Raw genomic sequence first — 22,644 nt, 5'->3', positions numbered from 1 at the left:
CCCTTTATGTGAATTGATTTCAGGGTCAAAGAAGCACTTTTCTCAGGCCAAATGTAGCATTTTGTTTGATTTCTCTTGGCCAATTGCAACATTTTCTGTGCCTTGCCTGGCCTTGCTTTCACCTATGTCTGTCAAACATTGCATTGCATTCAATATGCAATCAATCAATCAATCAATTTGTCTTTACTGGTTGCTGCAACAGGTGTGTTAAGATATAGGCCTCTATTAGGCCTTTCTTACAGTGTTGCAAATATACTGTGTCGGCTACCAAACTAGGCCCCTGCTGTCAGCACTTGCTATTTAAATTGAAGTATCCAATGAGTAGTTCTGCCATACATACTGCATTTCTGACCGCAGGAATTCTTTTTTGAAACATTGTCTCCCTCTTGTGGACCACCGGCTTTTCAATGCGGTGTATTATATGCATTTTTAAAAGAAAAAAATAAGTAAAAATGGTGCCTGTGCTGATCTTGAATATGCTTGTCTTGTCCATCTACACCTGTGTGAGTATTCTAATGCTTTTCACCAACCAGGTGCGCTGCCCGCAGTAGATAGAATCTTAGCACGGAACATTCATGTGCTGTCACAATGGGGCTGGCTGGAGGGTGTGGTCAAAGTAGGCGGAGTTATGCAGATTCAAAACGCGTCGTGCACAGCTTGAACAAACACACACACACACACACACACACACACACAGACAGACAGACAGACAGACACACACTCTGTCTCTCACACACAAACACACATACACAGCAGAACTGTCATTGACAGCAGAACTGTCATTGAGAAGGCCTCCAGAGTTTCTGAAAATGTCCTCCCTGCGGCAATCTTTTGCTCTGTCTCCACAATGGGTATTGGTGGTAGGCCTTGGTGCGGCCCACGGGGCACAGCGGGTTCAGGATCGCTTCTCGGCCTTTTGGCTCAGATCAAGTGTCTGTCCAGGAGGTTCTTTGAGTGCTGTCCTTCGGCCTTCTGGCATCGCCACTTTGGTGGCTTAAGCCAGATGCTGCTATAGGGGGATAGCGAGGAAGAAACGGGAAGGCGATCCTTGAGGCGTGACTATGGGAGTCAAGCTGAAATTTGCTGGGACCGGGGACCGGATCAAGAATGGATTCCGAATTGAGATCGCTGAAGAGAAGAAGGGACACTTCTCCCTGTCCTACCTGGTGAATGCCATCTTCTATGAAGCCCTGAAGGTAAAAAAGATGGATATCGTTTGCCTGCAAGAATTTAGAAAAGATGGAAGGTACGTGCTGGTTCTTTCTACTATGGCTGCTTGCCAAAACCTCTTCAGAACCTTGACTGGCTTTAAAGAGAGCACCCTTTTAGATGGTCTTACTTTCACCGTTCTTTACTCTAAAGGGGATGTCCCAGTGGTTGTGTTCATGCACAATCCTTTTTGCTCCCAGGATAGTATTACTGCTTTCCTGAGGAGGCATTGTACCTTTGTGCAGTTTTCTCACAGGATCAATAATGAGGAGGGCTTGTGGACAGGTAAATACAAGTACTTTGTCAGGTTTGCGGTGGATCCCCAGGGTCCAGGTGGTCTTCACTATCCGCCTATGAACTTTTCAATTGGAAGAGATACTGGCTTTCTGTATTTTCCTGATGCTCCTTTCTTCTGTAGAAGGTGTAGTACATATGGCCACGTCCAAGAGTCCTGCAGTAATCAGCCAACCTGCAGGAGGTGTAACGAGACCGGTCACATGGCCAGAGACTGCAAGAACCAGGTAAAATGTGATGCTTGTGGTGAGGATGGACATGTCCTTCGGGAGTGTCGGGCCAGAATCCCATCTAGGTCCTTTGCACAAGTGACCGCGGTCAGGCCTGCTGCTCCATCTATTGTTGCTGAAACTCCTTTGAGCCCCCTAGCAGATGTCGGGGAGGAGGCAGTCGCTTCCAGTGAGGAAGGGGACGACTCGGAGATTGAGGACATAATTGAGGATATACTTGAGGATGCCCAGGTCCAGCCTCGTGGGCCAGATGGTTTTGGTATGGAAATTTTGGAGGTGGTGTCACCTCTCCCTCTCCAGTCTGGTGTCTGTGGAGAGGGGGAAATGGATTTGTCTAAATCCCCAGCTATATCTTGGAGTGATACTGTCGCGGAGGAACCTGAAGGTGGTGGCCAAGGAGACTTGTCTGCTGCCAGGTCCTCTGATGAGGAAAAACCTACTGTTTCCAAGAAGAAGCCAAGGACTGAGTGCCCCTCTGTTGCTCCTGTGTGTGATAGTCCGATGGGTTCTCGTGTTTACCCGTCAGATGTCTTTTCTCCTGAAGAGGTGACATTTGGCATCCCGCCAAGTGCCAATAACTTTGATGTGCTTGATATGGGCTGAACTTTGTTCTTTTTTTTTTTTGTAGGTCTTGCGTGATTCCCCTTTTATGCCAAATCATTCTGGTTGGGACATTGTGTCCCTTAATGTTAGGCAAATTAGATCTGTCACCCATAGAACTACTGTTCTGGACTACCTTAAGGGTCTGAGTGCAGATGTCTACTGTCTGCAAGAATGCGGGATTTTTGAATCTCCAGGGGATAAAGACTGGCCATATGGCCAGCACGTCTGGTCAGGATCAAGTACAAATAAAAATGATGGGGTGGGAATCCTGGTTGGTAACAAAAATATCGCTATTGACAGTTATATGGTTTTGGAGGTGGGTCGGTGTATTATTGTTTTTTTAAGTTATCGGGGGTGGAAGGTTAGGATTATTAATTTATATTGTTCTGCAAAAAAAGAAGAGCGACTTGCTCTTCTTGAGAAATTGAGTTTTTTTCTTCCAGGGAAAATACCTACTGTTTTCGTTGGTGATTTTAATTGTGCCACAGAAGGGAATGTGGACATTACTGGGAAAAAGTTGTCCCAATTAATCTTTGATTTTTCTTTCTCAGATGCTGCAATTTTTGGGTATGGCATCCCACCACCGCCAACATATTATGCTGACCGAGGTAATATTACATCTAGAATAGATAGGATGTTATTTTCTAAAAATATGTTTTGTTCAAGTTTTGCTCAACATAGGGTTCCTTTTTCTGATCATGAATGCCTGCGTGGAGTGTTGAGTGCGAATGGGGACATAGTGTATGGGGGAGGGGTGTGGAAGTTGAATTTGAGGTTGTTGGAGGATGAAGAGGTGATGAATGAGTTGGAGAGAAGGTATGCAAGTTGGAGGTGGCGTAAGTGTGATTTTGATAGTGTACTTGAATGGTGGGATTGGGTGAAGTTGCAGATTAAAAATTTCTTTAAAAAATGGGGCTACAGGAAAGCTGCCAGATATCGTAATAGATTTAATGATTTAAGCAGAAAGATTGACTGGTTGCGTGGGTGTGTTGCAAGTGGGATGGATATGTCTGATCAGCTTGTGGTTGTAAGGAATGAGTTAAAATGTCTTATAGATAAAAAAGGTAAGGAAATTATTTACCGTACCAAAATAGAGCATTTGGAAAAAAATGAAAAGTGCACGAGGTATTTTTTCAAAAAAATGAATGGAAGGAAGTTGGATCTGAGTGAAATTGTTGGTGAAGACGGATCTTGTGTAACTAGGAAGAATGTTTTGAAAGGAGTGAATGAGTTTTATAGTAAGTTGTATGATGAGAAATGGATTGATTCTGGGCTTGTGTCGCATGTATTGAATGGTGTGGATAAGAGTCTTGGTTCAGATGAGTGTGATATTTTGTGTGATGATGTTATCCTGGATGAGGTGAAGAAAGTAGTTATGAGTGCTAAAAAGAATAAGACGCCTGGGAATGATGGGCTGCCTGTGGAACTGTATGTGAAAGCTTGGGAGTTTTTGGGTGGTGATCTGACTGAGGTTTGTAGGTATATGTGGATGAATGGTGTTTTGTGTAAATCTATGAAAGAAGGTGTTGTGGTACTTGTGTTTAAGAAGGGTGAGAGAAAGCATCTGGAAAACTGGAGACCTATAACGTTGCTTAATGCTGATTATAAGGTCTATAGCAAGATGTTAGCAAATCGTATGCGTGAGGTGATTGGGTGTGTGGTGGATGATGATCAAGTGTGTGCCGTGCCTGGTAGGAGTATGAGTGATAATTTACTGTTGTTAAGGGATATGCTTGGTGACTGTAATGTAAGAAAGCAGAAGTGTATGGTTCTAGCGATTGATTTTGAAAAGGCTTTCGATAGAGTTTCACATGTGTTCCTGTTTAAGGTTTTGGAGAATTTTGGGTTTCCTATGGTTTTTCTGAATGCTGTTAGGTCTTTATATGATTGTGTGTCAAGTGAGTTCTTAGTGAATGGCTGGCTAAGTGAGAAGGTGATGATTAAGTCAGGTGTTAGACAGGGGTGTCCTATGTCCCCTGTCTTGTTTGTATGTGTGATTGAGCCTTTGTTGTGTTTAGTGAGACGTGAGAAAATGATGAGAGGATTGTTAGTGCCAGGGAGTGGTGGTAAGCATGTGAAGGTGTTCGGCTATATGGATGATGTGGTGATTGTGAGTGAGAGTATGGCATCAATGAGTAGGGTGAGGCTGCTTTTGGATTTTTTCTGTGGTGCGTCTGGGTTTAGGGTCAACTGGAATAAGTGTAGTTTCAAATGTTTTGGAGATGATAGTATTCGCATGGATGGAGTTAAGTATGAAGAGGGTGTAATGAAGATTTTAGGGGTATTCTTCAATGATGATCTGAAAGGTAATGAGAGTTGGGATGAGTGTGGCACGCGTGTTGAGCGAAAGCTGAATTTTTGGAGGATGAGAGAGCTTTCTTTGCGTGGCAAAGTTTTGATTATCAAAGCAGTGGTTTTGCCTATCCTGCTTTTTGTGGCTACAATTTTTCCATCTCCTCATAGGAATGTTAAGAGAGTAGAGAAACTTATTTTTACTTTTTTCTGGTGTAGCAAGATGGAGAAACTGAAGAGGGATAGCCTTTATAAGGCCTGCCAGCATGGTGGGTTGGCTTTTCCTAATATTGAGGTTTTTTTAGGACTCCATTATATTAAGACAGTTGTGGTTCTGTTGAGTAAAAGTAATAAGGGTGCATGTATGGCAAGTTATTCAGCAGGTTGGATGTTGTATGGTTTACGTTGGAGGAAGAGGGATGCAAGAGTGCCTGTTTCTTTTAAGTGTCCAGTGTGGTTTGAAGTGATTTAGAAGTTTGTTAGGAAGCATGATTTGTTGAGTGTGCCAATGAATGAGTTTAGAATGGTTAGGAGTGTGTATAGGAAAATCTATGCAAGTGAGGTCGAGTGTGATATAGTTGGGTTGAGAGGGAATGAGGTTGCAGATGCATGGAGGATGGTGGACACGTTTGGGATGTCAAACAAGCAGAAGGATGTTGTATGGATGGCGTTTCATAATATCCTTCCAGTGAGAGAGGTGCAAAAGAAGAGAGATTTGGTCAGATCAGATGTGTGTCCAAGAGATGGATGTGGTGGACGTGAGACGGTTATGCATGTGATGTGGAACTGTGGTTTTGCTTATAATGTGTGGAAGTGTGTAAGAGGATTGTGTAAGAGTTTGGCTGGAGTGAATTTTGTGGATTGGCGTGTGACTATGTTTGGGATTGGTGCATGTGGACGGGTGAAACAGAGAGTGTTATGGTTAATCATGGCTTGTGTCTTGGAGAGTTTGTGGGATGTGAGGAATCTGTGTGTTTAAGAGAAAAGTTATTACTGTAAATGAATGTGTTAGGATTATTCTTTCTAGGTTGTTCTTAGTATATAAGTTAGATTGTAGAGGCGGTGGTGGAACGGATGCCGAGGGAATATGGAAGTTCAAAAAGTGGCGTTATATTGTGAAATATCAGTGATTTATTTGGAGTTTTGTATCTTATGACTGTAATAAGATTATTTTTTTCTGATAAATAAAGAAAAATATGAGGCCATGATGATGAGAAGTTTTTAGCAAGTAAGTTTTGGTATATCTTACTGATTGCTTTTAAAACTAACCTGAATGGTTGAAAAAAAAAAAAAAAATCTGTTCTTATCAGTTTAATATCTGATACGTCCCCTATTTGGGGACCATATATTAAATGGATTTTTGGAACAGGGAGATGGAAGAAGAGCTTGCTCTGTCCACTCCACGCATTGACCCGTTATTGCAGTATCTCCGGGACCAGTGCACTCCTTCTCTGATCCAGTTTCTAAAAACAGATTGAATTGAAATCAGCGCAAGTTGTCTTTTAACCCTTTATGTGAATTGATTTCAGGGTCAAAGAAGCACTTTTCTCATGCCAAATGTAGCATTTTGTTTGATTTCTCTTGGCCAATTGCAACATTTTCTGTTGGCAAGGCCTTGCCTGGCCTTGCTTTCACCTATGTCTGTCAAACATTGCATTGCATTCAATATGCAATCAATCAATCAATCAATTTGTCTTTACTGGTTGCTGCAACAGGTGTGTTAAGATATAGGCCTCTATTAGGCCTTTCTTACAGTGTTGCAAATATACTGTGTCGGCTACCAAACTAGGCCCCTGCTGTCAGCACTTGCTATTTTAATTGAAGTATCCAATGAGTAGTTCTGCCATACATACTGCATTTCTGACCGCAGGAATTCTTTTTTGAAACATTGTCTCCCTCTTGTGGACCACCGGCTTTTCAATGCGGTGTATTATATGCATTTTTAAAAGAAAAAAATAAGTAAAAATGGTGCCTGTGCTGATCTTGAATATGCTTGTCTTGTCCAGCTACACCTGTGTGAGTATTCTAATGCTTTTCACCAACCAGGTGCGCTGCCTGCAGTAGATAGAATCTTAGCACGGAACATTCATGTGCTGTCACAATGGGGCTGGCTGGAGGGTGTGGTCAAAGTAGGCGGAGTTATGCAGATTCAAAACGCGTCGTGCACAGCTTGAACAAACACACACACAGACAGACAGACAGAGAGACAGACACACACACTCTCTGTCTCTCACACACAAACACACATACACAGCAGAACTGTCATTGACAGCAGAACTGTCATTGAGAAGGCCTCCAGAGTTTCTGAAAATGTCCTCCCTGCGGCAATCTTTTGCTCTGTCTCCACAATGGGTATTGGTGGTAGGCCTTGGTGCGGCCCACGGGGCACAGCGGGTTCAGGATCGCTTCTCGGCCTTTTGGCTAAGATCAAGTGTCTTGCCAAAGAGGTTCCTGTAGTGTCTCCCCCTCGGCCTTGCAGCATCGCCACTTAGGTGGCTTAAGCTGCCTGCTGCTATTGGGGGGGGGGTCCGAAGAAAACGAGTAACGATGGGTGTGAGTATACGCTACGCTGGGACCGACGATGTTCAGGTCAAGAATGCTTTCCGCATTGATATCGAGGAATCGAGGAGGAACCATTTCAGCCTTCGTTATTTGGTGGAAGAAGTCATCTTCAAAATCCTGGGAGTGGCTCGTGAGTCTATCATCTGTCTACAGGAGTTTCCTAGGAATGGCCGGTATGTTTTGGTGCTGGATTATGTGGTTGCTTGCCAGAATCTATTCAGCAACCTGAAGCAGCAAGAGGCTTTGCAGAATTCGGCCTTGGATGGACTCACATTCACGGTATTGTATTCAAGAGGGGATGTGCCAGTCGTGGTTTTTATGCATAACCCTTTTGTGAGTATTGAGGACATTGAAAATTTCCTGCTTCGCCACTGCAGCCATGTGGTTTATTCACATAGGGTGCGGAACGAGGTAGGATTGTGGACCGGTAAACATAAGTTTTTTGTACGGTTCCATGAAGACCCTCAGGGACCTGGTGGTATCTGTTATCCTCCCCTCAGTTTTGCCATCGGGAAGGATAAGGGTTTTATGTATTTTCCCGGTGCTCCACGGTTTTGTCGTAAGTGCAAGTCCTTTGGGCATTTCCAGGAGGACTGCAAAGTGGAGAAGTTCTGCGGGAAATGTAATTCTGTGGGCCATCTTGCAAAGGAGTGCACTAACTCCATGGTCTGCAATGTGTGTGGAGGAGAGGGGCATGCTTTTAAGAACTGTCCCTTCCGTACCAGGTCCTATGCAGAGGCTGCGTCATCAGGTCCAAGTGCTGCCACCACCCTTGGTGAAGAGAATGAGGCAGTAAGGGACCTTATGGATCTTCTGGAAGAGCCAGTTGATGTTGTCAGTGGTGAGGGTGTGGTGATGGAGTGTGCCGATCCTCCGCCCCTCTTGGATGTGCGTGGTGAGGGAGAAGTGAGCGGTTCACTCTCCACAACGCCAGTGTTGGCTTTGGAAAGTCCGGAGGCAAAATGTGAAGGTGATGGTGGTCAGGGTGACTTCACTGATGGTGTGGTGAGGACCCCTGACGAGGACTGTGAGGTATCCTCTGCAAAGAAGTTTCGGCCTGATTCTTCATCTGTTGGTGTTGCGAGTGTTAGCCCTTGTAGTGACAGGGTTTTTCCGGATGGATATAGCTCCTCTCCTGGATGTCCTTTTTTGGAAGAAGATGTCAACTTTCCTTTTTTAACATCAGGGATGGAGGTTCAAGATGAGAAAGGTTGAGACCGTAATGGGGTAGTATGCTCTTATCTACTTAATATGGCTAAAAATGGGCTCTAACTTGAAATGCAATGTATTGTCACTAAATGTGAGACTGTTAAAATCTAAGCCAAGGAGATTAGCCATATTAGAAGAATTAAAAAACCTTGGAGCTAATATTTATTGCCTGCAGGAATGTGGGATTGAAGAGTCGCCTCCTGAAAAGGATTGGGTATATGGACAAAGTATATGGTCTGGTTCGGTGACAAATAGGAATGATGGGGTGGGGATTTTGTTAGGTAATAGGGATTTAAGTTTTGAAAATTATACTGTGGTGGAACCAGGGCGGTGTATTATGGCAGTGGTTAAGGGGAGGGGGTGGAGGGTGAAAATTCTAAATGTATATTGCTCTACTAATAAGGGGGAAAGATTAGTCTTGTTAGAGAAGATACGTCTTTTTTTGCCTGGAAGAATCCCAGTAATTTTAGTTGGGGACTTTAATTGTACTACCGAAGGGGACATTGATGCCTCAGGTAAAGCCCTTATTTCAATTGCTTCTGATTTTTCTTTTTTAGATGCTGCTGAACTTTTGGGTAAGCCACCACCGGCCACATATAGGGCTGACAGGGGTGGAATAGAAACCAGGATTGATCATATGCTGTTCACAAGTAGAGGTTTGGAGTGTAAGTCCTTTAAACAAAATGTACTTTCTTTCACAGATCATGAGTGTTTGTGGGGTAGTTTTGAAGGTGATAAAAAATGGTGTATGGTGGTGGTGTATGGAAACTAAATGTTAGGCTGTTAGAGGATGCTAGCGTTATGAGAGATTTTGAATGTAAATATGGATGGTGGAGGACTCAGAAAAATAATTTTGTGAATGTGACCGTATGGTGGGATTGGGTAAAAGTGGAAATTAAGAGGTTTTTTAAGAGATGGGGCTACAAGAAAGCCGCCATTGAAAGAAGCAGATTTAAGGATTTGAATATGAGGATTGAGTGGTTACAGAAAATGAGTATGAAAGGGATTGATGTAGGTGACCTACTTAGGGATGCGAGAGATGAGATGAAGCGTGTCTTGGTAAAACGCGGGAAAGAAATTATTTTTAGGACAAGAGTTGAGCATTTGGATATGGATGAAAAGTGTACAAGATATTTTTTTAAGAAAATGTGTAGTAAGAGAGATGATATGGATGAGGTGGTAAATGATAATGGTGTGACTGTGAGTGGAAAGGATGTGTTGGATGAAGTGCATAGTTTCTATAGTAGTCTTTTTGAGTCAAAATGGGTGGATGGAAGACTGAAGGAACATGTGTTAGGTATGTTGGAAAATAAACTTGATTCAGGTGAACGTGAGTGTTTGAGTGAGGATGTTATTTTGGATGAGGTTAAAAATGCAGTGGACGGTGCGAAAAAGAATAAAACGCCTGGAAAAGATGGTTTGCCTGTTGAGTTTTATGTGAAAGTATGGGATTTGATTGGAGGTGATTTTGTGGATGTGTGTCAGTATATGTGGAGGAATGGTGTACTATGTGATTCTATGAAGGAAGGAGTGGTAGTTTTATTATATAAGAAGGGTGATAAGAAGTGTCTGCGTAATTGGAGGCCAATTACATTGCTTAATACAGATTACAAAGTTTTTAGCAAGATTCTTGCTAATCGGATGCGTGTAGTAGTTGGTAGTGTGGTTGGTGAAGATCAAGTGTGTGCGGTGCCGGGTAGATGTATGTCTGATAATCTTTTGTTGTTGCGAGATGTAATAGGTGATTGTATGTTCAGGGAAAGGAAATGTATGGTGTTTAGTGTGGATTTTGAGAAAGCTTTTGATCGAGTGTCGCATGCTTTTATGTTTGAGGTATTGGAAAGGATGGGCTATCCTGGGAATTTTGTGAATGCGGTGAAATGTTTGTATGATGGTGTGGTGAGTGAGGTGTTAGTGAATGGATGTTTGAGCAAGAAGGTGCTTATTAATTCAGGGGTCAGGCAGGGGTGCCCTTTGTCCCCTGTTCTGTTTATAAGTGTGATAGAACCCCTTTTGTGTATGATTCGGAGAGAGAAGGTGATGAATGGTCTCTTGATTCCAGGGAGTAGTGGTAAGAATGTAAAGGTATTAGGTTATATGGATGACGTGGTGGTGGTGGGTGATAGAATGGCTACAATGAATCGCGCAAGGTTGTTATTAGATTTCTTTTGTGGGGCGTCTGGTTTTAAGATAAATTGGGGGAAGTGTAGCTTTAAGTGTTTTGGGGATGCGAGTGTTAGGATGGATGGAGTGATGTGTGAGGAAGGTGCGATTAAGGTGTTGTGTGTATGTTTTAATAAAGATTTAAAAGGGAGTGAGAGTTGGGACGAATGTGGGAAGCGGATAGAACAAAAATTAAATTTTTGGAGGTTGAGGGACCTGACATTGTCAGGCAAAGTACTCATTATAAAATCTGTTATTCTTCCTATGTTACTTTTTGTATCAGTTGTTTTTCCAGCCCCTTATAGGGGTTTTAAGAGGATTGAAAAGTTAATTTTTACTTTTTATTGGGGGAGTAAAATGGAGAAACTGAAAAGGGAATATTTGTGTAGATTACGGGAAAATGGGGGTATGGATTTCCCTAATTTTGAATTATGTCTCGGTTTGAATTATATCAAGACAGTGGTTGTTTTGCTAGGAAGGAATAATAAAACGTCATTTATGGTTAGATATATGGCCGGGTGGATGTTATTTGGTTTGAAGTGGATGAGGAGGGATGCGAGAGTGCCGGTGTCGTTTAAATGTCCAGTATGGTATGAGTTTGTGGAAAAGTTTATTATTAAGCATGATTTGTTGGATGTTCCCATGAGCGAATTTAAGGTGATAAGGAATGTAAAGAGAAGGATGCGTGTGAGAGAGTTCGAATGTAATATTAGTGGTTTGAGATCGAGCGAAGCGTCAGATGTATGGAGGAAGATGAGTATAAAAGGGATATCTAATAGGCAGCGTGATATTGTATGGATGTGTCTGCATGAGATTTTGCCTGTGAGAGTAGTGCAAAAGAGGAGGGACCTGATTAGGACCGAAGTGTGTCCGAGGGATGGATGTGGAGGGAGCAAATCTGTTATGCATTTGGTATGGAATTGTGATTATGCTCAGAGTGTTTGGAAGGGAGTGGGTGGTTTATGCAAGGGACTGGCGGATGTGAGTTTCATAAATTGGAGAGTGGTAATGTTTGGGATGGGTGCAAGTAGTCGTGTGAAGGAGAGATTGATGTGGCTGATAATGGCATGTGTAATAGAAAGTCTGTGGGATGTTAGAAATTTGTGTGTATTCAAGAGGAATGTGATTTCAGTTAATAATTGTATTAGAATGGTTCTTTCTAGGTTATATGTAGTTTATTTATGGGACAGCCGTGGCGGTGGTGGCTCCGATTCAGAAGGTTTTTGGAAAGTTAAAAAATGGAGGTCACTGGTAAAGTTCCAGTAAGTCCTTGTTTGTGTTTTCTGTACTGTTATGTTATTATGTTAAAAATGTTCATAAGGTTGTTAAGGAAAGTAATATGTTTTGTAATTGCTTTAAGTTACAAAAGATGGAATAAAGAAGATACCATGATGATGAGAGTTTTTGGCAACGTATTTTGAGTTTTTATACTTTTGTTTGTTGCTATAAAACTTTACTGAATGGTATAAAAAAAAAAAAAAAAAAAAATCTGTTCTTATCAGTTTAATATCTGATACGTCCCCTATTTGGGGACCATATATTAAATGGATTTTTGGAACAGGGAGATGGAAGAAGAGCTTGCTCTGTCCACTCCACGCATTGACCCGTTATTGCAGTATCTCCGGGACCAGTGCACTCCTTCTCTGATCCAGTTTCTAAAAACAGATTGAATTGAAATCAGCGCAAGTTGTCTTTTAACCCTTTATGTGAATTGATTTCAGGGTCAAAGAAGCACTTTTCTCAGGCCAAATGTAGCATTTTGTTTGATTTCTCTTGGCCAATTGCAACATTTTCTGTGCCTTGCCTGGCCTTGCTTTCACCTATGTCTGTCAAACATTGCATTGCATTCAATATGCAATCAATCAATCAATCAATCAATTTGTCTTTACTGGTTGCTGCAACAGATGTGTTAAGATATAGGCCTCTATTAGGCCTTTCTTACAGTGTTGCAAATATACTGTGTCGGCTACCAAACTAGGCCCCTGCTGTCAGCCCTTGCTATTTAAATTGAAGTATCCAATGAGTAGTTCTGCCATACATACTGCATTTCTGACCGCAGGAATTCTTTTTTGAAACATTGTCTCCCTCTTGTGGACCACCGGCTTTTCAATGCGGTGTATTATATGCATTTTTAAAAGAAAAAAATAAGTAAAAATGGTGCCTGTGCTGATCTTGAATAGGCTTGTCTTGTCCATCTACACCTGTGTGTGTGAGCATTCTAATGCTTTTCACCAACCAGGTGCGCTGCCTGCAGTTGCAGTAGGTAGAATCTTAGCACGGAACATTCATGTGCTGTCACAATGGGGCTGGCTGGAGGGTGTGGTCAAAGTAGGCGGAGTTACGCAGATTCAAAACGAGTCGTGCACAGCTTGAACAAACACACACACAGAGAGACAGACACACTCTCTGTCTCTCACACACAAACACACATACACAGCAGAACGGTCATTGACAGCAGAACTGTCATTGAGAAGGCCTCCAGAGTTTCTGAAAATGTCCTCCCTGCGGCAATCTTTTGCTCTGTCTCCACAATGGGTATTGGTGGTAGGCCTTGGTGCGGCCCACGGGGCACAGCGGGTTCAGGATCGCTTCTCGGCCTTTTGGCTAAGATCTGGTTGGGGGAGCCCGACTGGGTCTTTGCTGGGAGGTTTCTCTGGGGTCCTCCTTTGTGGGGACCCTGAGTAAAACGATTGGCGATTGTTCGGAGTGCGGCGGACCAGTGCTATAATGGCGGGACGTGGCATGAAGGATACTGTTGTGAATTTGGATTCTGGGCTCCCCCGGTGGCCGCTTGTGGAATTGGACTTGTCATCCTCTTTCCTGTTTCACCTGGTTCCATCAGTAGTGGGTGTCGCTATTTAAGCTCATTTCTCTGGTGGTTTCTTGCCGGTCAACAATGTTATCTGATGCCTCTCAGTGCTTGTTCCTGCTTCTAGACTACTACTAGATAAGTTGGACTTTTGTCCATGTTTTGTTTTGCCTATTTGTTCCAGTTCACAGCTGAAGTTTTGTTACTGTGTCTGGAAAGCTCTCGTTGATCAGGGATTGCTACTCTGGCGTTATGAGTTAATGCCAGAGTTTAAGGTAATCTCTGGATGGTGTTTTGTTAGTGTTTTTCTGCTGACCATGAAAGTATACTATCTGTCTTCTGCTATCTAGTAAGCGGACCTCAAATTTGCTAAGACTATTTTCCTGCTGCGTTTGTTGTTTCATCTGAACTCACCGTCATTATATGTGGGGGGCTACTGTCTTCTTTGGAATATTTCTCTAGAGGTGAGCCAGGTCTTATATTTCCCTCTGCTAGCTATTTAGGTCTTAGGCCAGAGCTGGGCATCTAGCGATAAATAGGAAATGCTACCTGGCTATTTCTAGTTGCGCGGCAGGCTTAGTTCATGGTCAGTATAGTTCCATCTTCCGAGAGCTTGTCCCTCTATAGGCTTGCTATGATCTCTGCTTGCAGAGATCATGACAGTTTGACCGGCCAATAAAGTGTTAAAGACCCAGGTTGAGAAAGGAGAGTTATAAGAAGTCTGCTGGAATTTTTTTTTTTTTTTTTTTCCTCCAGTCTGCCTTGCTGCAGTCTTTTTTCTCTCTCTCCTCCTAATCTCTGTATGGCTCTGTGTGCACCTGACAATAATGGATCTCCAGAGTGTAACTGCGGGTTTGAATAATCTCATCACGAAAGTACAAAATTTACAAGATTTTGTGGTACATGCTCCGGTATCTGAGCCGAGAATTCCTTTGCCGGAGTTCTTCACAGGGAATAGAGCTAGCTTCCAGAATTTCCGAAATAATTGTAAGCTTTATTTGTCCCTGAAGTCTCGTTCAGCTGGAGACCCTGCTCAGCAGGTTAGGATTGTGATTTCCTTGCTCAGGGGTGACCCTCAAGATTGGGCCTTCTCATTGCCAGCAGGGGATCCTGCGTTATGCGATGTGGATGCGTTTTTTCTGGCCTTGGGCTTGCTTTATGAGGAACCTCATTTGGAACTTCAGGCAGAAAAAACTTTGATGGCACTATCTCAGGGGCAAGACGAAGCTGAAGTTTTCTGCCAAAAATTCCGTAAATGGTCTGTGCTTACTCAGTGGAATGAGTGCGCCTTGGCGGCAACTTTCAGAGAAGGTCTCTCTGATGCCGTTAAGGATGTTATGGTGGGGTTCCCTGTGCCTGCAGGTCTGAATGAGTCCATGACAATGGCTATTCAGATTGATAGGCGTCTGCGGGAGCGCAAACCGGTGCACCATCTGGCGGTGTCTATGGAAAAGACGCCAGAAAGTATGCAGTGTGATAGAATTCTGTCCAGGAGCGAGCGACAGAATTTTAGACGGAAGAATGGATTGTGTTTCTATTGTGGGGATTCTACTCATGTTATATCAGCATGCTCTAGGCGTACAAAGAAGCTTGATAAGTCTGTTTCCATTGGCACCATTCAGTCTAAGTTTATTTTGTCTGTAACCCTGATTTGCTCTTTGTCATCCATTGCCACGGACGCCTATGTTGACTCTGGCGCCGCTCTGAGTCTTATGGATTGGTCCTTTGCCAATCGTTGTGGTTTTGATTTAGAGCCTTTGGAGACTCTTATTCCTCTGAAGGGGATTGACTCCACCCCATTGGCTAATAATAAACCACAATACTGGACACAAGTAACCATGCGTATCAATCCGGATCACCAGGAGATTATTCGTTTCCTGGTGCTGTATAATTTACATGACGATTTGGTACTGGGATTGCCATGGTTGCAGTCTCACAACCCAGTCTTGGACTGGAGAGCAATGTCTGTGTTGAGCTGGGGATGTAAGGGTATTCATGGGGACTTACCTTTGGTTTCTATTTCGTCGTCCATTCCCTCTGAAGTCCCTGAGTTCCTCTCTGATTATCAAGATGTCTTTGACGAACCCAAGCTTGGGTCGTTACCTCCGCACCGTGAGTGCGATTGTGCCATAGATTTGATACCGGGTTGTAAATATCCCAAGGGTCGTTTGTTTAATCTGTCTGTGCCGGAACATGCTGCTATGCGGGAATATATAAAGGAGTCTTTGGAAAAGGGACATATTCGTCCATCTTCTTCTCCCTTGGGAGCTGGGTTTTTCTTTGTCTCAAAAAAAGACGGCTCTTTGAGACCATGTATTGATTATCGGCTTCTGAATAAGATCACTGTTAAGTATCAATACCCATTGCCATTGCTTACTGATTTGTTTGCTCGTATAGAGGGTGCTAAGTGGTTCTCTAAAATTGATCTTCGTGGGGCGTATAATTTGGTGCGGATCAGGCAGGGGGATGAGTGGAAGACCGCATTTAATACGCCCGAGGGCCACTTTGAGTATTTGGTCATGCCTTTTGGTCTTTCTAATGCCCCTTCAGTTTTCCAGTCTTTTATGCATGATATTTTCCGCGATTTTCTGGATAAATTTATGATAATATATCTGGATGATATTCTGATTTTTTCTGATGACTGGGACTCTCATGTCCAGCAGGTCAGGAGAGTTTTTCAGGTTCTGCGGTCTAATTCTTTATGTGTGAAGGGGTCTAAGTGCGTTTTTGGGGTCCAGAAAATTTCCTTTTTGGGGTATATTTTTTCTCCCTCTTCCATTGAGATGGATCCCGTCAAGGTGCAAGCTATTTGTGACTGGACTCAGCCCTCCTCTCTTAAGGGTCTTCAGAGATTTTTGGGCTTTGCCAACTTTTACCGCCGATTTATTGCTGGTTTTTCGGATGTCGTTAAACCACTGACTGATTTGACCAGACAAGGCGCTGATGTTGCTAATTGGTCCCCTCATGCTGTAGAGGCCTTTCAGGAGCTTAAGCGCCGTTTTGCCTCTGCCCCTGTGTTGCGTCAGCCTGATGTGAATCTGCCTTTTCAGGTTGAGGTTGACGCTTCGGAGATCGGAGCTGGGGCAGTGTTGTCGCAGAAAGGTTCCGACTGCTCCGTCATTAGGCCTTGTGCCTTCTTTTCTCGCAAATTTTCGCCCGCAGAGCGGAATTATGATGTTGGGAATCGGGAGCTTTTGGCCATGAAGTGGGCGTTTGAGGAGTGGCGCCATTGGCTCGAGGGGGCTAGGCATCAGGTGGTGGTATTGACTGACCACAAAAATTTGATTTATCTTGAGACTGCCAGACGCCTGAATCCTAGACAGGCGCGCTGGTCTTTATTTTTTTCTCGCTTTAATTTTGTGGTGTCGTACCTACCGGGTTCTAAGAATGTTAAGGCAGATGCCCTTTCTAGGAGTTTTGACCCGGACTCTCCTGGTAATTCTGAACCCACAGGTATCCTTAGGGAGGGAGTAATTTTGTCGGCCGTTTCTCCTGATCTGCGGCGGTCCTTGCAAGAGTTTCAGGCGGATAGACCGGATCGTTGTCCGCCTGATAGACTGTTTGTTCCGGATGATTGGACCAGCAGAGTCATCTCTGAGGTACATTCTTCTGCATTGGCAGGTCATCCCGGAATTTTTGGTACCAGGGATTTGGTGGCAAGATCCTTCTGGTGGCCTTCCCTGTCACGAGATGTGCGAGTCTTTGTGCAGTCATGTGACGTTTGTGCTCGGGCCAAGTCTTGTAGTTCTCGGGCTAGCGGACTGCTGTTGCCCTTGCCTATTCCTAAGAGGCCTTGGACACACATCTCGATGGATTTTATTTCAGATCTGCCTGTTTCCCAGAAGATGTCTGTCATCTGGGTGGTCTGTGACCGTTTCTCTAAAATGGTCCATTTGGTTCCTCTGCCCAAGTTGCCTTCTTCTTCTGAGTTGGTTCCTCTGTTTTTTCAGAATGTTGTCCGATTGCACGGTATTCCTGAGAATATTGTTTCTGACAGAGGTACCCAATTTGTGTCTAGATTTTGGCGGGCATTCTGTGCTAGGATGGGCATAGATTTGTCTTTTTCATCTGCTTTTCACCCTCAGACTAATGGCCAGACCGAGCGGACTAATCAGACCCTGGAGACATATCTGAGGTGTTTTGTCTCTGCTGACCAGGATGATTGGGTTGCTTTTTTGCCATTGGCAGAGTTCGCCCTCAATAATCGGGCCAGCTCTTCCACCTTGGTGTCCCCGTTTTTCTGTAATTCGGGGTTTCACCCTCGATTTTCCTCCGGTCAGGTGGAATCCTCGGATTGTCCTGGAGTGGATGCGGTGGTGGAGAGATTGCATCACATCTGGGGGCAGGTTATGGACAATTTGAAGTTGTCCCAGGAGAAGACTCAGCGTTTTGCCAACCGTCATCGTCGTGTTGGTTCTCGGCTTTGTGTTGGAGATTTGGTGTGGTTGTCTTCTCGTTTTGTCCCTATGAGGGTCTCTTCTCCTAAGTTTAAACCTCGGTTCATCGGCCCTTATAGAATATTGGAGATTCTTAATCCTGTTTCTTTCCGTTTGGACCTCCCTGCGTCCTTTTCCATTCATAACGTTTTTCATCGGTCGTTATTGCGCAGGTATGAGGTACCTGTGGTACCTTCAGTTGAGCCTCCTGCTCCGGTGTTGGTTGAGGGTGAGTTGGAGTACGTTGTGGAGAAAATTTTGGACTCTCGTGTTTCCAGACGGAGACTCCAGTATCTGGTCAACTGGAAGGGTTACGGCCAGGAGGATAATTCTTGGGTCAATGCATCTGATGTTCATGCTTCTGATCTTGTTCGTGCCTTCCATAGGGCTCATCCTGGTCGCCCTGGTGGATCTGGTGAGGGTTCGGTGCCCCCTCCTTGAGGGGGGGGTACTGTTGTGAATTTGGATTCTGGGCTCCCCCGGTGGCCGCTTGTGGAATTGGACTTGTCATCCTCTTTCCTGTTTCACCTGGTTCCATCAGTAGTGGGTGTCGCTATTTAAGCTCATTTCTCTGGTGGTTTCTTGCCGGTCAACAATGTTATCTGATGCCTCTCAGTGCTTGTTCCTGCTTCTAGACTACTACTAGATAAGTTGGACTTTTGTCCATGTTTTGTTTTGCCTATTTGTTCCAGTTCACAGCTGAAGTTTTGTTACTGTGTCTGGAAAGCTCTCGTTGATCAGGGATTGCTACTCTGGCGTTATGAGTTAATGCCAGAGTTTAAGGTAATCTCTGGATGGTGTTTTGTTAGTGTTTTTCTGCTGACCATGAAAGTATACTATCTGTCTTCTGCTATCTAGTAAGCGGACCTCAAATTTGCTAAGACTATTTTCCTGCTGCGTTTGTTGTTTCATCTGAACTCACCGTCATTATATGTGGGGGGCTACTGTCTTCTTTGGAATATTTCTCTAGAGGTGAGCCAGGTCTTATATTTCCCTCTGCTAGCTATTTAGGTCTTAGGCCAGAGCTGGGCATCTAGCGATAAATAGGAAATGCTACCTGGCTATTTCTAGTTGCGCGGCAGGCTTAGTTCATGGTCAGTATAGTTCCATCTTCCGAGAGCTTGTCCCTCTATAGGCTTGCTATGATCTCTGCTTGCAGAGATCATGACAGGATACTATACGGTTCCAAGTGAAGCCGGATTTCCTGAAAGAGTTATCAATGAAAGTTTTCGTGGAGGAGATTCTCTTTAAGGTGTTGAAACTCACCGTGGAAGATGTGGATGTGCTTCAAGACTTTCCAAATCAAGGTACTTATGACTTGACTCTTTATGGCTATAATGCATGTGTGAATGCGGTGGATCGGTGGATAAGAAGTACTAACCCTTTCTTGGAGAAGATCAGAGTGTTGGCTTTGTTTAAAGATATAAGAAGAATGTTGGTGGTGCACATGTACAACCCAAGGGTTAAAGATGAAGTCATAACAGCCTATTTGAGTCGTTTTTGTGAGCAAATTCATGGTGGCGAGAGACTTAAAAACTCTTGGGGGATGAGGAATGGTAAACGGAGGTTTTTTGTTGTTTTTAAGCAAGAAGAAGGAAGTTTGCATGGTTTCAAGTGCCCCCCCTGCCACTTTTTCTATTGGTGGAGAGAGAGGGTTTTGCTATTTTGAAGGACAATTGCAGTATTGCCGCAATTGCTGGCAATATGGACATGTGAAGGAGGAATGTGGTAAGGGCAAAGTCTGCAGGATCTGTGGCAGGCCTGAACACCCTGACGCCAAATGTACTGTTAGCAGGGTATGTGACTTATGCGGTGTGGCCGGACATATGGCGAGGAACTGCCGCACCAAAGATGGACGCCGGCTTTTTACACAGGTGGTGAGAGCGGATGAAGGGAGAAGAAAGGTGGTGACTGAAGAGGAGTCTTGTGTTACACAGCAGCAGACGGTTATGATTGCCGGTGAAACATCAGCTGATGTTGGTAAAGAGGGAGACTTCCTGCAAGTGATACAGAAAGGGGTAGTGGATGGAGCTACAGTGGCGCTCCCCATCGACTCTGAGTGGGGGGATGTAGACCAAATGGATACTGTTCCAGCAATGGAGCAGGTACAGAGTTCCCCAGGGGAGTCATCGGGTGGGATGGAGGAGGCTGGGTCTGTTGTTTTGCCTCAGCAAATAAGTAATCTGGAAGATATGATAAATACTGTGGTTGATGAGTTGGAGGTTGAGGTGGTGAGCCCTATAAGTGGGTGTTCAGATGATGATTTAACACCGGCTCAGAGGCAGGTGACAAGCTCATATATGGAGGCAGTGCCGGGGGGCTCGGACTCTAAGCGGTTATGTTTGGAGACTGAGAACCGTTATAGTGTACTGTCTGGGGAGGGCGAGTTGGAGTTTTCAGGGAGCGCTGGGGAGGATGGATCCCAGGGTTCGCCTGCAATAGAATTTTTGGAGAGTGATCGGGTGGATAGTTTTATCAAGGTTAGTGGTTATAAGTAGTAGTCTTCAAAATGGTCATGATGGATAGGAGAATTGTGTTGTTTTTTTTCCTTTTTATCATGAGTTTAACTGTTGCTTCTATTAATGTTAGGAGTATTTGCTCAGAGATTAGAAGAGCTACTGTTTTTGATTATTTGCAAGGAATCTATGCGGATATTTTTTGTCTTCAGGAGTGTGCACTGAAGAGCACACCCCATGAGAGTGAATGGAGCCATGGTAAGTGTTTTTGGTCCCCTGCGTGCAGTAATAAGAATGAAGGCGTTGGGATTTTATTAAAAAATAGCAGTATTAATGTGTATGATTTTAAGGTTATTGTTCCTGGGCGTTTTATTATCTTAGAATTTGAGTTTTTAGGGAAGAGGAGTCGAATTTTTAATGTGTATGCTCCAGCGGAGAAACAAGCCCGTGTAAGTTTTATGGAGAACTTAAAATTATATATGCCAGGGCGTATTTTTACAATAATAGCGGGTGATTTTAATTGTATATGCAATGTTTTGGATCGTGAAAGTGGGGGGGAGGTTAAATTGGATGCCACTTCTAATGTTCTAAATAATATTATACAAGATGTGCGCTACCAGGATGCAGGGTTGTTGGTGGACGCTAAAGATAAATTTACATATGTGGCTGAGAGTGGTCTTTGTAAGTCCAGAATTGATTTTATATTAGTATCTGAAGGGGTTAAAATTAGCAGATGCCGTCACTTGGCAAATGTGTTTTCTGACCATAGAATGGTGTGCGCTGAAGTATGTGTCTCAGAATCTATTGCCTTTGGCAGGGGAATGTGGAAATTGAACACCGTTTTGCTGCAAGAAGAATCTGTGTTGCAGGAATTTAAGACTCTTTTTAACTCCTGTGTGAACAAGCAGGAGGATTTTAGTAATGTAGCAATCTGGTGGGATTGGGTTAAAGAAAGGATAGCATGTTTTTTTAGGAGGGTGGGGTGTCAGAGGGCTATGCAAAAGAGGGAAAGAGATGCATTATTGGTAAAAAGGCTGGAGACCTTGAATAAATTCAGAAGTGTTGGAGTAGATGTAGAGACGGATCTGAATAATGTTAAGATGGAAATTAAGAAGGGATTGGAGGAACGTGGGAAAAAGATTTTGTATCAGTCTAAAGTGCTGCATTTAGAGGAAAATGAACAATGCTCAAGGTACTTTTTTAAGAAAAATTTTAATGCAAAAGGGATTTTTACTTCAGTCCTGGCCTCTGACGGGGAGAAATTTGGGGAGGATATGGTTAGTGAAATCAGTAGATTTTATGGGGATTTGTTTGGAGCAGATGGAGCTGCCACGGATAAGGAAATCAAAGAGTATGTTGATGTTTTAAAAAATAATATTCCTGAGGAGGAGGTGGGGTTTTTGGAAATGGATGTTACGGAGGAGGAGGTGAAGCGGGTGGTGGATAGTATGGCCAGGGGAAGGACCCCTGGTTGTGACGGACTTCCAGTGGAATTTTATTCTTTATATTGGCCGATTTTAAAGGAACATTTTATGAAAGTGATGGGTTATATTTTTAATACTGGGGTTTTGTCCGATTCTATGAGGAAAGGGGTGGTTACTCTGATTTATAAAAAAGGAGATAGGAGGGAGATTAAGAATTGGAGGCCTATCACACTATTAAACTGCGATTACAAGATTTTTTCCAAGATTTTGGCTAGCAGAATTAACAAAGTTATTCATTATATGGTGGGTGAATATCAGACTTGTGCGGTCCCAGGAAGAAGAATGACTGATAACTTATTGCTTTTACGAGATATGATATTTTATGCAAAGTCTGCAAATTTTCCCTTGCTTTTAGAGTCTATAGATTTAGAGAAAGCATTTGATAAAGTGTCTCATCGGTTTATGTTTATGGTGTTAGCTAAAATGGGAATACCTGAAAATTTTTTTTGGGCTTATAAAATGTTTGTACACTAACGTTAGCAGTCAGATAATCGTTAATGGCAATATAAGTCCCTCAATTGCAGTAAGGTCGGGGGTAAGGCAGGGGTGCCCTTTGTCACCCATTTTATTTATATGTGTCATGGAACCTTTTTTATTGAGTTTGCAAAAAGATAAACATGTGGGTGGGTGCTTTATTCCGGGGAGTGGTGGTCAAAGGGTTAAGTCCCTGGGCTATATGGATGATGTGGTTTTAATCGGAGGGTCTCAGGCTGATTTTAATAGAGCAAACTTACATTTGAGGATCTTTTGTGCAGTGGCGGGCATGTCTGTCAATTGGGGCAAATGTCAATTGTGCAATTTTGGGAAGAAGGTTCCGGTTAAAGTGGATGGAGTTATACAGAGGGAACATATTGAAGTGTTGGGAACAGTTTTTGAGGAGGATTTAAAAGGAAAACA

General features: G+C 43.5%; 1 non-coding gene and 1 pseudogene across 1 annotated transcript; both read left to right on the top strand.

The window, feature by feature from the left end:
- The first annotated feature begins 5,879 nt into the window (after positions 1-5,879).
- On the top strand, positions 5,880-6,077 carry LOC143771252 (U2 spliceosomal RNA). Its single transcript, XR_013215053.1, has one exon. It is a non-coding gene; the product is annotated as a U2 spliceosomal RNA (small nuclear RNA).
- Positions 6,078-11,989: 5,912 nt separating this feature from the next.
- LOC143771315 (U2 spliceosomal RNA) lies at positions 11,990-12,203 on the top strand (annotated as a pseudogene).
- The last annotated feature ends 10,441 nt before the right edge of the window (positions 12,204-22,644 follow it).

The sequence above is a fragment of the Ranitomeya variabilis genome, chromosome 4 (assembly GCF_051348905.1).
Source record: "Ranitomeya variabilis isolate aRanVar5 chromosome 4, aRanVar5.hap1, whole genome shotgun sequence".
NCBI classification, from domain to species: domain Eukaryota; kingdom Metazoa; phylum Chordata; class Amphibia; order Anura; family Dendrobatidae; genus Ranitomeya; species Ranitomeya variabilis.
The sequence above is the reverse complement of the archived record's forward strand: the minus strand, read 5'-3'. Positions and strand labels throughout refer to the sequence as shown.